This window comes from Arctopsyche grandis, chromosome 5 (genome assembly GCF_051622035.1).
Source record: "Arctopsyche grandis isolate Sample6627 chromosome 5, ASM5162203v2, whole genome shotgun sequence".
NCBI lineage: Eukaryota > Metazoa > Arthropoda > Insecta > Trichoptera > Hydropsychidae > Arctopsyche > Arctopsyche grandis.
The window spans coordinates 1,089,887-1,102,933 of record NC_135359.1 but is presented as its reverse complement, the minus strand read 5'-3'; positions in this window follow the sequence as shown (position 1 = coordinate 1,102,933).

Here is a 13,047-nt window from a genome sequence, read left to right as displayed (position 1 = left end):
AGTATTTATACGTGTCTGAAAGTTTGTTGTTTAATTCAATAAATAACTTTAATAGTCTGTTATTTTTCTTTCGTTCGTTTTGAATCTTTCTATTGTTGAAGGAATATGAGCTTTTTATATTTAACATTGATCTGTATTTGTTATTAAACATTAGCTTTTAATCCTTTTGGTTAATTGCAATAATAAATGATCAGTATTTTATATTAGACATATTATGAAGTTCTATTGTGAGTAAAATTAAATGATTTTTGAAGCAAAAATATGTGACATTTTGATGAATCCAATAAAAGCATTTACTGGCCAAATTGATAAACTTTAACTGACCGAATTCGTACATATATGTATATGTATGGAGTTACTTAACATATGTAAAATCAATATTAATAACTGTTCAAAAATTTAGATGTCTCTTAATTTCTTCGTTCAAATGAATTTGACGCCAAAATTGAAGACAGATATATTTTTGATTTGATGGATACGAATTTGAAAAATATAGTTAAGAAAAAATAGGAAAGCGATCAACTTTCTCAGGCTTTCGGCAAGAAACGGTTGATGGCACAAAAAGTTAACGAATCATGTGAAATGCGGCAAATACCAAATTATCGTTTCGTCCAAAATTACACAAGATTGTCAACGGCAAACATACACACGGATGAACATTTCCGTTCCCAAGTGGTGGCCTAATACAATTTTAATTCGTCGAATATCGCTTCTGAACCAACAATGACCGGGACAAAAACAAAACGATTCCGACCTACGAATGTAAGACGCACGCGAATACGACATGTACGGGCCCATTTATATATAACAAGACCGCATTACGGACAATTTACCACGTGTGACCGTGGAAAAAATACAGGAACGGTCGCAGATCATTATCGATGTGTAATATTGAGGATGCGGAATCGAAATCGTCATTAATTTCAACGTTCGAAAGATGGCCGTTACGTGCGTGTATGTGTATAGAATACCAAGTGAGGTCAATTGCCATTACCTCATCTTGCTCATCATCCCTGATGATGATGTGTCTTATGCACCCAGAGATCAGGGTTCAACACTATTACCGGAGATCACAACAGTTAGTAGCTATGAATATTAATAAGTATTCTTATTGCAATGAAAGTTGAATGCGCACGCAATTAAAGCCTATCGCGTTCAAAATTAAACCCTTATAAGTATTTGTACGTTAGTTAAATTAAATTTTCATTTTTTAAAACATAATCTTTATAGCCAACACAGCCCTTATCGTCTTATATTTTTACGTTTTATTAACATTTAAAAAATATTTTGAATGAACTGCTGATGTATGTTTTTTCATGTACAACTTACTATATAAATTGTACATATGTAGATTTAAATATTAATTTCCGTGTGACAATTCAAAAAATTGCTTAGCTGTATTAATTAATATGTTTTTATAGGTGCTATATTCAGGAGGGTTACTCATATGATGCATGTTCTCATATGTATCCATATATGAATGTTGATTTCAAATCGACTTGCATAGATAGATATATAGGTAATTTAATACACTTTATGACTGCTTTTATGGCCGACTTCAAATGCTAGACAAAACGATTCAAGGCTTGAACGTGCAATTATTTTAGATTACTTAAAAATTTTTTCGCAATAAAATGGAGAAAATCAATTTGCAAACAATAACAAACATATTAATTAAATATATTTATGTGCAATGGAAACGTATTCCGTCTTGCGTAGGTGAGCGAGAAGTCAATCAGATCGTCTTTGAAATATTATGACACGGAAACTTAATTTCGTTTTTGGATTTTTATTGTAACGAAAACGTACCTACATACATAAAATGTCGAAATTGTTATTGCGAGCCTTAAGAAATCCATTGTTTTGTTTTTTTTTTGTTGAAAAACATAACGGAAGAAAATCATCACGCCCTCTTTGTCAGCGTATAAATTGGAAGAATAAGTTTACTTGTCAACCCACGCCCGAAAAGATGCAATTCAGACAAATCGTTTCAAAAGAGGCGTGAAGAATTATATTCACATCAATTTTGCAATTATTTTGACAGTTAAACTGGATGAAATATATTCTCGAAAGAAGTCAAAACGAAAAAAAACACATCCATACATACCTACGGTACGGTTGATTTATTAAAATACATATATTTAAAGCTTAAATGAATTTTTATTTTTAATTTAATATATAATTTAAATAAACAGTATTGATATAATATTAAATTATAAGAATATATGTATACATATATACATATATATATTTTTTTTAATATTATGTATTTACATACTTATCTATATTTTTTTCTAATTTAAAACGAATTGATTACAATAATAGCAAGTGGTTATGATAAATGACCACTACAAATTCAATAATAATTGGGCAATCCTTATTGTACTTCCTCAATGTTAAAAAAATTCAACTTCATTTTATAAATAACTTTACATTGAAAAATTAAGATGTTACAATAATAATAAATCGGCAAATTAGATTGCGGAATATTGTACAATTAAGTACCTACACAGCGACCTTGCATACACTAGAATTTTCTTCGCAAAAACTGCACATCTATAATTAAACTTCACTGCAAAAAAATATGCAGAATGCATAATAACTGCATAATTTTTTTTGCACGATATGATTCATACAAAAATAATACGAATAATCATCGGCGAATGAGTACCTATGTACTTATGAAATATTAATTCGGCCGACTATTAATCATTTGCTACGGTTCATTGTGTTCGTTTTTATTTAAATTGGGTCGCTTAGGAGGCAAGGCCAGGATGTCGAAATCTTGATTTTCTCTCATCTCTCTGGCGATGGTCTTTGTGTTCGCTTCCTACACCAACTTTTCTGCACCATCAAGTGCCTTATAGCAGGAAGCGCAACGTCCATTCATCAACGACAATGCACAGTGCTTCTCAATTTGCACAAAACTAACTATATTTAAGCTGGTATAAATGGATATAAACGTGGTAAATAAATGCTATTTTTAAATGAAAAATGGCGCTATATTTGAATGAGAAAATTTTTGATTAATATTTTTTGCCTAAATGAGAAGTCATCATCATCATCATCATTTACAGCCATTCGCCATCCACTGCTGGATGAAGGCCTCTCCAACACGATTCCACTCGTCTCTGTTTTGCGCAACACTCATCCATCTCATTCCGCACATTTTTCTAATTTCGTTCACCCATCTTCCTTGCGGTCTTCCTTTTACTCTTTTGCCTTCTCTCGGGTACCATTCAAGCACTTCTTTTGTCCACCTTTCGTCCATCCTCCTAGCTACGTGACCCGCCCATTGCCATTTCAATCTCTTCACTCTATCCACTATGTCCACTACCCTTGTCATGCTTCTCACCCACGTGTTCCGTTCAGTGTCCAGGTTTCACATCCATACGTCATCACTGGCAAAACGCATTGATCAAAGATCCTTTTCTTCAGGCAGAGTGGCATTTTTGATTTAAAAACAGCATTCATCCGTCCAAATGCACTCCATCCTAATTTCATACGTCTCTTTATCTCTTCATCTTTACTACCAGACATGTCAATTATTTGACCTAAATATAAATAATTATTTACTACTTCTACTGGTTTATCATCTAAGGGGATGCTATCAGGCATGCAATAACTATTGAACATTAGTTTAGTCTTATCTACGTTAATTTTTAATCCTACTTTTCTACTTTCCCTGTCCAGCTGTGTTAGTCTGATAAGTAGGTCAGCTGAATCACGAGCTACTAAAACTATATCGTCTGCGAACCGAAGGTGACTCAAGAAGCGACCATTGATGCTTACTCCGGCTGTATCCCAATCCAAGTTCCTGAAAACTCCCTCAAGCACCGCATTGAATAACTTGGGCGAGATTGTATCTCCTTGTCTTACTCCTTTTCCTATGCTAAATCTATCTGTACCTGAAAAAATTTTAACCGAAGCTGTGGCATTCTTATATGAGAAGTATGGGTGCAAAATAGGAATTCGATGCCAAAATGTTCCATCAAATTTAGAGAAGTTTGGAACCTTGTACGCTCAGTATAATGAGAAAAAAATGAATGAAAATTAGAATGAAATTAGGTTAGAGTTCATTTGGACGAATGAATGTTGTTTTTAAATCAAAAATGCCACTCTGGCTGAAGAAAAAGATCTTCTATCAATGCATTTTGCCAATAATGATGTATGGATGTGAAACTTGGACATTTAATGCCAAGATGCTACAAAGAGTCCAATGCACTCAAAGAAGTATGGAACTCTGTATACGTGGGTGAGAAGTATGACAAGAATAGTGGACATAGTGGACAGAGTAAGAGATTGAAATGGCAATGGGCGGGTCACGTGGCTAGAAAAATGGACGAAAGGTGGACGGGTGCAAAAGGGTAAAAGGAAGACCGCAGGGAAGATGGGTAGATGAAATTAGTAAAGTTTGTGGGGTGAGGTGAATGAGAGTTGTGCAAAACAGGGACGAGCGGAAGCGGGTTGGAGAGATCTTCATCCAGCAGTGGATGGTGAGTGGCTGTAAATGATGATGATGACGAAAAGAAAGATATACAAGAGAGAAGTTATCTAATTGCACTCAACAATTTTTAAAGGACCCAATAAAAGCCAAAAATGGTGCGGGTACACTTTGTAGTAAATAAGGAAAATCTATGATGGTATATGAATGACTTATATGAATACTTTTTTTGGAAAATCACTGGATCATGAATATAAAAATAAACTAATATAGAATTTTAGCTCACTATTGAAATTATAACCAAATCCAAAATAAATAAAAAAACAAAACCAGCTTAGCATGTTACTTTATAATTTTTTTATTACATGACATATGTACGATTTACTTGGTGCAACTTGACGTAAAATGGTAATAGACAGATTACGTGACACTAAACAAGACAGTAAGTGCACGAATGGTTCCGAAGAGTGTGTAAAAAAATACTCAAATAAGACCACAATAGATATGAGTGAATCATGTGTGGAATTTATTTATTATTAAATAGCAAATTGCTAATGAATTATTTCACAATTAACAATTTTAAACTAAAATAAACAACGATAAAATAACATAGTTAACTTAAAATAATATTATGTAATTCCAAACATATGTAGCTTTTTATTATACTTGCATATATAATCACGTCATCTTCCACAGAGTTATCCATTAACACCCCTCAAGAAAGCACCAAGCACCTCTAATGCTCTCAGGAAGGGCATTGTATATTTGAACACCTCTGTGGAAAACACCTCCTGCACTTTTTGCTGGTATATCTCTATTCCTAACTATATGATTATTAAAATATTTGGGTAATAGATTCTTATCTAACTTATATACAAATTTTAAATTGCTTAATTTAAAACTTTCTAATATCCAACCATTTAAATTCACCTAACACCCTTCTAACATTCTTACGTTTCCTCACATTCAAAATTGATCAAAACAGAAAATTAAAGAAAAACATTAAGGGGGCTGGATACCGGAAACCTTAATTTTGTTGCCGTTCCTTTCTTCGATATATATATATATATATATATATATATATATATATATATATATATATATATATATATATATATATATATATATATATATATATATATATATAAGCATAAAAGGAATTTAGATAGGGATAATAATAAGCAAGAATACAATCTAGTAAATAAGGAAATTAAAAAGAGAATAGTCAGGGATGTCAGGGATTTTAACAGCAAGCTAATAGAAAATACCATTAAGAATAACCGTAGCCTGAAAAAGTGCAAACAGGATCTTTTCTTAGGCAAAAACCAAATGATCGCAATCAGATCAGAGAGCGGAGTAATAATTAGGAATAGAGAAGAAATCATAGACAGAGTTTACACGTTCTATGCAAAACTATACGAGAACGACAACGGCCAATTCCCCGCTCTGGAATCGACACACGGCCAAAGGGTTCCTGCAGTATTGCCTAGCGAAGTAGAGGCCGCGCTAAAAACTGCAAAGAACGGTAAAACCCCAGGGGAAGATAATATTCCCATTGACTTACTAAAATGTGGCGGCCCCCCCTAATTAATATCTTAGCTAGGCTTTTCAGCAAATGCATCCAGAACCAAGCTATACCAGAAGGATGGAATAACGCAACTATCATTTTAATACACAAAAAAGGCGACAAAAGCGATATCAAGAACTACCGACCCATTAGTCTACTTTCAGCGGTCTACAAGCTCTTCACGAAGGTTATTACAGAAAGGCTGAAAAATATCCTCGACGAGAACCAACCTATAGAGCAGGCAGGGTTTAGGGCAAATTTCAGCACAATGGACCACCTCCAAGTAGTTGGCGAACTAATCGAGCGCGCCAACGAATATCAACGGCCATTGTGCCTAGGTTTCGTCGATTATGAGAAAGCCTTCGATACAGTTAGTCATAATGCAGTACTTAACGCTCTAAAAACACAGGGAGTGCCGGAACCCTATGTGGGACTGTTAGCTGCAATATATAAGAATGCCACAGCTTCGGTTAAAATTTTTTCAGGTACAGATAGATTTAGCATAGGAAAAGGAGTAAGACAAGGAGATACAATCTCGCCCAAGTTATTCAATGCGGTGCTTGAGGGAGTTTTCAGGAAATTGGATTGGGATACAGCCGGAGTAAGCATCAATGGTCGCTTTTTGAGTCACCTTCGGTTCGCAGACGATATAGTTTTAGTAGCTCGTGATTCAGCTGACCTACTTATCAGACTAACACAGCTGGACAGGGAAAGTAGAAAAGTAGGATTAAAAATTAACGTAGATAAGACTAAACTAATGTTCAATAGTTATTGCATGCCTGATAGCATCCCCTTAGATGATAAACCAGTAGAAGTAGTAAATAATTATTTATATTTAGGTCAAATAATTGACATGTCTGGTAGTAAAAATGAAGAGATAAAGAGACGTATGAAATTAGGGTGGAGTGCATTTGGACGGATGAATGCTGTTTTTAAATCAAAAATGCCACTCTGCCTGAAGAAAAGGATCTTTGATCAATGCGTTTTGCCAGTGATGACGTATGGATGTGAAACTTGGACACTGAACGCCAAGATGCAAAATAAAATCCAATGCACTCAAAGAAGTATGGAACGCTGTATGCTTGGCATAACGAGGAAAGACAGGAAGCGGAACACGTGGGTGAGAAATATGACAAGGGTAGTGGACATAGTGGATAGAGTGAAGAGATTGAAATGGCAATGGGCGGGTCACGTAGCTAGGTGGATGGACGAAAGGTGGACAAAAGAAGTGCTTGAATGGTACCCGAGAGAAGGCAAAAGAGTAAAAGGAAGACCGCAAGGAAGATGGGTGAACGAAATTAGGAAAATGTGCGGAATGAGATGGATGAGTGTTGCGCAAAACAGAGACGAGTGGAAGCGTGTTGGAGAGGCCTTCATCCAGCAGTGGATGGCGAATGGCTGTAAATGATGATGATGATGATATATATATATATATATATATATATATATATATATATATATATATATATATATATATATATATATATACATATATGTATATATTAAGTGAATGTACATATTGCGTGAATGCGACAATATATATCAATATATTTTTATTTTTTTATACAAATACTCGTATATTAGGTGAATGCGACAGTTGCGCTTCAACCAGATAATACCGATTTTAAATCGACAAAATCGAGGTTTCGTATTTTCCAGTTTTTTCCTCCGAAACTAGACCAATTTAAAAAAAATTTCATCATCGTTATGAGAAAGATATTTTCTATGTTTGTGTCTTCGTATTTTTTTAAAAATCAGCCGTTAAATTAGCACGCTGGTCTCTTTTCGTGGGTGTAAAAACGAGGCGATTTTATAGATGTTTGGTGGCTCCTAGCTCCTATAAAAAATAACTAATAAAAAAAAAAAAAAAAAATAGAAACATGGTGGATATCCATAACATATTAAAAATAATTTCTCTAGGGCCATAATTGAGGAAGGGAGACGTGTAATACGTTTGTATGGACAAGGCGCTGGTGTCCAGCCCTCTTAATGGAAAAAAATGTTTGAATATCCATAGTGAAAATAGAATGTTTGCAGTATTATTGAAATGAGGTTAATACGGTTCATAAATTATGGATATGTACTTAAAACGTATATCTAAATTAAAGTTAATTTTTGTGGTTAAATATTGAATTTCAGTAAATGCTTCTGTTGCTGAAATATTTGTTTTATCTTCGGTTATGGTTAGGATTTTATGGGACTTTTTATATTGTAATAAATTTGAATGGAAGTTTCACAAACATTCAGGTAATTAAGTAGGTACGTGACTATTATATGTATTATTCAGAACTGGGTAGTGAAATTTGAATGATAAGAATTAATTTAATATGCACAAGCATAGATATTTTACATATTTTATTTTATTTATATATTTATACCAAGAAGGCCTAGCAGGTAAACCCAATGCGCCTTCCTGACCAATTACATAAAAAAAGTAATAATCATGGAATAAATGAGAAAAAAAAACACATGTCGATACAAACTAACATATGTATATTTATTTATTTATTTTATTTATTCTAAACAGACCATTGTGGCATAACAGGAATTCCTAAAGCGCCACAATGGTCAAAAAATATAACACAAAAAAAAAACAAAATAACAATTAAACATAAACATAAATACATCCATACATAAACATAAAAAATAGCATTTAATAATAACAGATAAAGTAAAAATATCAAATAAAATCGTATGTGTATGTTCAAATAAATATATGAACATACACATACGATACACACACACACACATTTATACATACACACATATATAGACATACATGTAGATATATACATATACATATTTAAATTTGTTAAATATTCATTAGCAATTACTTTGCTATTTAATAATAAATAAATAAATATATAGATATATACACACACAAATACACATGAATATATATACCAATAAACATATACAAATTTATATAGCAAACCTTAATTCTTCCAAATTTACGTATTACACGTGAAAAACGACAATGGCCTAAAGACGCAGCGATACTGGTGTTTAATTTCAGATATTTTTTCATACATTGGTAATGTAAAGAAACATCCCATGTAAGATTTTTATTAACCTCTTCTTACTTTCACTTACGATCACTAGTCCAGCCCTCTTAAGGCCAGCCCTCTTAAGAATTATCAAAGAAGAAGAAGAAGAATATTGGATGGATTCCCATCCGGCGATGGAAGGCTGAACGATGATGATGATGATGATATTTTTGGGATAGGTCACGAGCGTGTAAAATTGGTGGATCTGGGTCGCGGTCGAGGGTATCATTTCGGGTACGTTTGGTCTCGTCTCGCGCTAATTTAAGGGCGGGTAAAGGGCCCGAGTGAACTGTATCGATCACGAGGTGCCCTCTGGAGCACAATGGGCGCCGCCAGGGGGCGTTAGTTGCTCATCATCGCGGTCGCAAGGCCGTGTCTTTGTCGGTGTTCTAGCGTTAGGCTCTCTCGCTGGCCGGATTCGTGAGGCTTGCCGCCCGGCCAAACACACCCATTTTATATCTGCTGCAACCGGAGCATCGCAAGTAATTCATAGCATTCCGGCTGACCTTTGTGTCGGTCGGGTAGGTATCTTCTTTGCCAGCGGTGCATTGATATTTAGCCGGTAAAAATCGGCGGGGGCGGACGTCGGTTCGAGCCGAGCGAAATGTCGCTATCCCTCGGTTCACTCTGACCCTTACACTCGACGATAATACAAAATAGTATTCCTCTGCTTAATGTGCCTCATATAAATTGCTGCGGCTGAAGAAATGGGTGGAAGATGCATGAGCTACATACAGAATGGTATTTATCATTATGTGGAAGGATATATGTACATACATATGTAGACCAGTGGCGTGCGGTAAAATTCTCTCTCTTTTTGTCGAGCAGCCTTATTTAATGTGCGGCGAGTGTACTAAACAGATTATGACTCAAGAAATTGGATGCGGTGCATCCGATCTAAAATCGCCAGACAAATTGAACGACAGATTAACGGACGGCTGCTTTAAATGCAATTATCATCTTCTCTAATGATAGATTGCACATCAGATGACGGGCAACCTTTCGATGTGCACAGATGCAATTATTAAAATGGTAATTATTAAAATTGAGTTGGATCTTTCAGGCCAGTTTAATAAGGCAAGATTCGATAAGTTCCGAATCTTGCCTTATTAAACTCGCCAGAAAGATCCAACTCAATTTTAATAATTGCATCTGTGCACATCGAAAGGTTACTCGTCATCTGATGTGCAATCTATCATTCGAGAAAACGAGAATTACGTTTAAAGCTGCCGTTCTGTTAATCTGGCGATTTTAGAGCGGATGCACCAAACCCCAAGAAATTATATATTACATATGTATATAAAATACACAATTATTACATACATACACATGTAAATCAAAACAATACTTGACATATATGGTCAGACATTACCCACATCGTATACAATACGACATTTTTCGTATACAACATTTTTCATGTAACAATACGAATTTTTCATTCAATAATCATCCACAGAAACATCTATGGGAAGAAATCTAGCGAAACTTGAGATATAAAAATAACTCAAGGTTTTCAATAGAAAATTGGAGAGGAAAAGCCAATTGTACAGGAACCGTTTCAATGAAAATCAGAAAAATTGGCAAATTCTGATAAGAAACGATCGACCTCGACAAACCAAGGTCTGGCCAACAACGAGATTTTAGTGAGAATCGAACCCGTGATATCTTGCATGAAAGAATATAAGATGACAATGAAGCTTTGTTTTTGACTTTGGTACTACTTTCAGATAGATATAAGTATATTAAGGAAAAAAATATTTGAATGCATTGTTTCATTGCGTTAATTAAGTTCATTATTTGTCAAGTAAAAGATTAATAGCTAAGAAATATATAAAATAACGCTCAAACCAGGAAGGAATAGCTTTGGCTTTAAAGGTGTATGTATAATACCTACCCCAAAATCAAACTAGAGATAAGGGGGGATGATGAGAAGGTGTCCATGGACAAACCTAACTTGTTTCTTGGCAAGCCTATGCAGTGTGTATGTAGATTTTGCGTATGTAAGTTTCACTTTTGTAGAATGTATGTAGTGTAAAATGTACGATCTATTTTACTAATACATCTAATGTTTACTTTTTATATAAAATGTGCATAGTTCATTTTATAGAGGAAAAATCAATCAAATAAGTCAAGAAAATGTAAAATATGCAGTGCAATTGTCCAGACGAAGACCGGGATGAATCACCTTATTTTGGCTTGCATTCCAATTTTAAGTATAACAATATAATATACATATGTATGCATGTACATATGTATATATTACAGATGAAGTGTATTTTCGAAGTGTAGTCGGTACCAGGTTAGATGGAATATATTCCACCTAGTCAAAATATATTACAACTGGAAGATACACTTCAACTGTAACATATATAAAATAGTAATCAAACCACACTCAAGAGGAATGGCTTTGGCTTTAGAGATGTATGATACATATACCTACGCCAAAATCAAACTACAGATAGAAGAAAAAATAATATGTACATACATAGGTAGGTGTGTAAGGTGATTCATTCAGAAATACACGTGTACGTATTATATGCGTTAATAATTCAGATAGCTTCCACATATCACAGTACATAGATATATAATAATATGCGAATCGGTTTCAACCGGTGCATTTTGCATTCTGCATTCCATACTGTGAAAGATGATCCTGCCATGCATCCGATTGGTTTCGTAGAGCGCCTCTAAACTAAAATTAAATTGTTACCGTTGAATACTAATATTATTTAGTAGTATATATAGCGACCGCCTTCGGTGACTCAACAGACACCATTGTTACAGAATCATCCATATTTATCGGAGAAGTGTGATGTGAATTAATTATTTAAGTTCCAAGCGGTTTTTTTCAATCCCGCTGGAAGCGTGGGACTTTGCGCAGAGATTTTGCGATTCGAACCGAATTATTCACGGTTATAAAGAGTATTATGACGTATCTACATATGTATACCTGCTTATGAGTGTTTCGTAAACTATAATCACGGCGACTATTTTTTTTCGGATTCGATGACGTGTCGAAATTCGTTAATTTGAAACTTAAATGCCATAATTAATATGGGTCGGTTTTAACGATGCTTTTTTTCGTTCGTAGACTAACGTTTCTGAGATGGACGTTGCCGTTTCTAAACGCGGAAGATTTGCATATTGTAGAGAATTTTAATCCAACATTAATGACATTACAAATCTTGAAATAATGATTCGTGACGATGCAGTTGAAACACATTTACGCGTAAGGAGCTTTCCAATGGTATACTATGGGTATTGACAATTATTATAGTTGAGAATATATTTAACAATTTAAATTATTTTTATATATCTATAGATGTCAAGCTTAAAAATTATTTTAAAATATCTATGAGAAATATAAATCGTAGATACTGTTTTAAATAACGATAAATTTATTTTTTGATAGTGCATGGATTGAACGTTTTCATTTCCACATAAAAAGTGAAGAAATTCATATTATTGAGTAGTTCGTAAATTTAGGAAATTTTCTTTCAATCATTCATTTTGAAAATATATAATCTTTTTATTATTTCCACTATGTTCAGTGACATTCCTGTCCGTCAAAAAAATTTTGATCTGATTTTGAACCACTTCCACTCTTTTTTACAAGGTTTATATTATTTTCACTTTTTTACAGTATATGCTAAGATTTCATTCGAAACTTATGAGCGTAACATACTTAATTGAGACCACAAAAATTATAAGACATATTTGGGAAATTTTATGTTTCCTCTAAACCAGGATGCGTTCCAAAGAAAACAGAAAACCATTGAAAAATATCAAGAAATACATTTTTTTTTAAATTCTGAACTAAATTTTTCTTAAGAAATTTCGCACACAAAGAAATGAATTCATTTAAAATTATTTGAAAATAATTATATTTCGACTAGTGTTTATTATTACAATGACCAGAACATAAGGCAAATTTTTAATTCGGGATCTAATTTTTAGGGTGATCACTAAAGCCCGGACCCTGAGGGGGC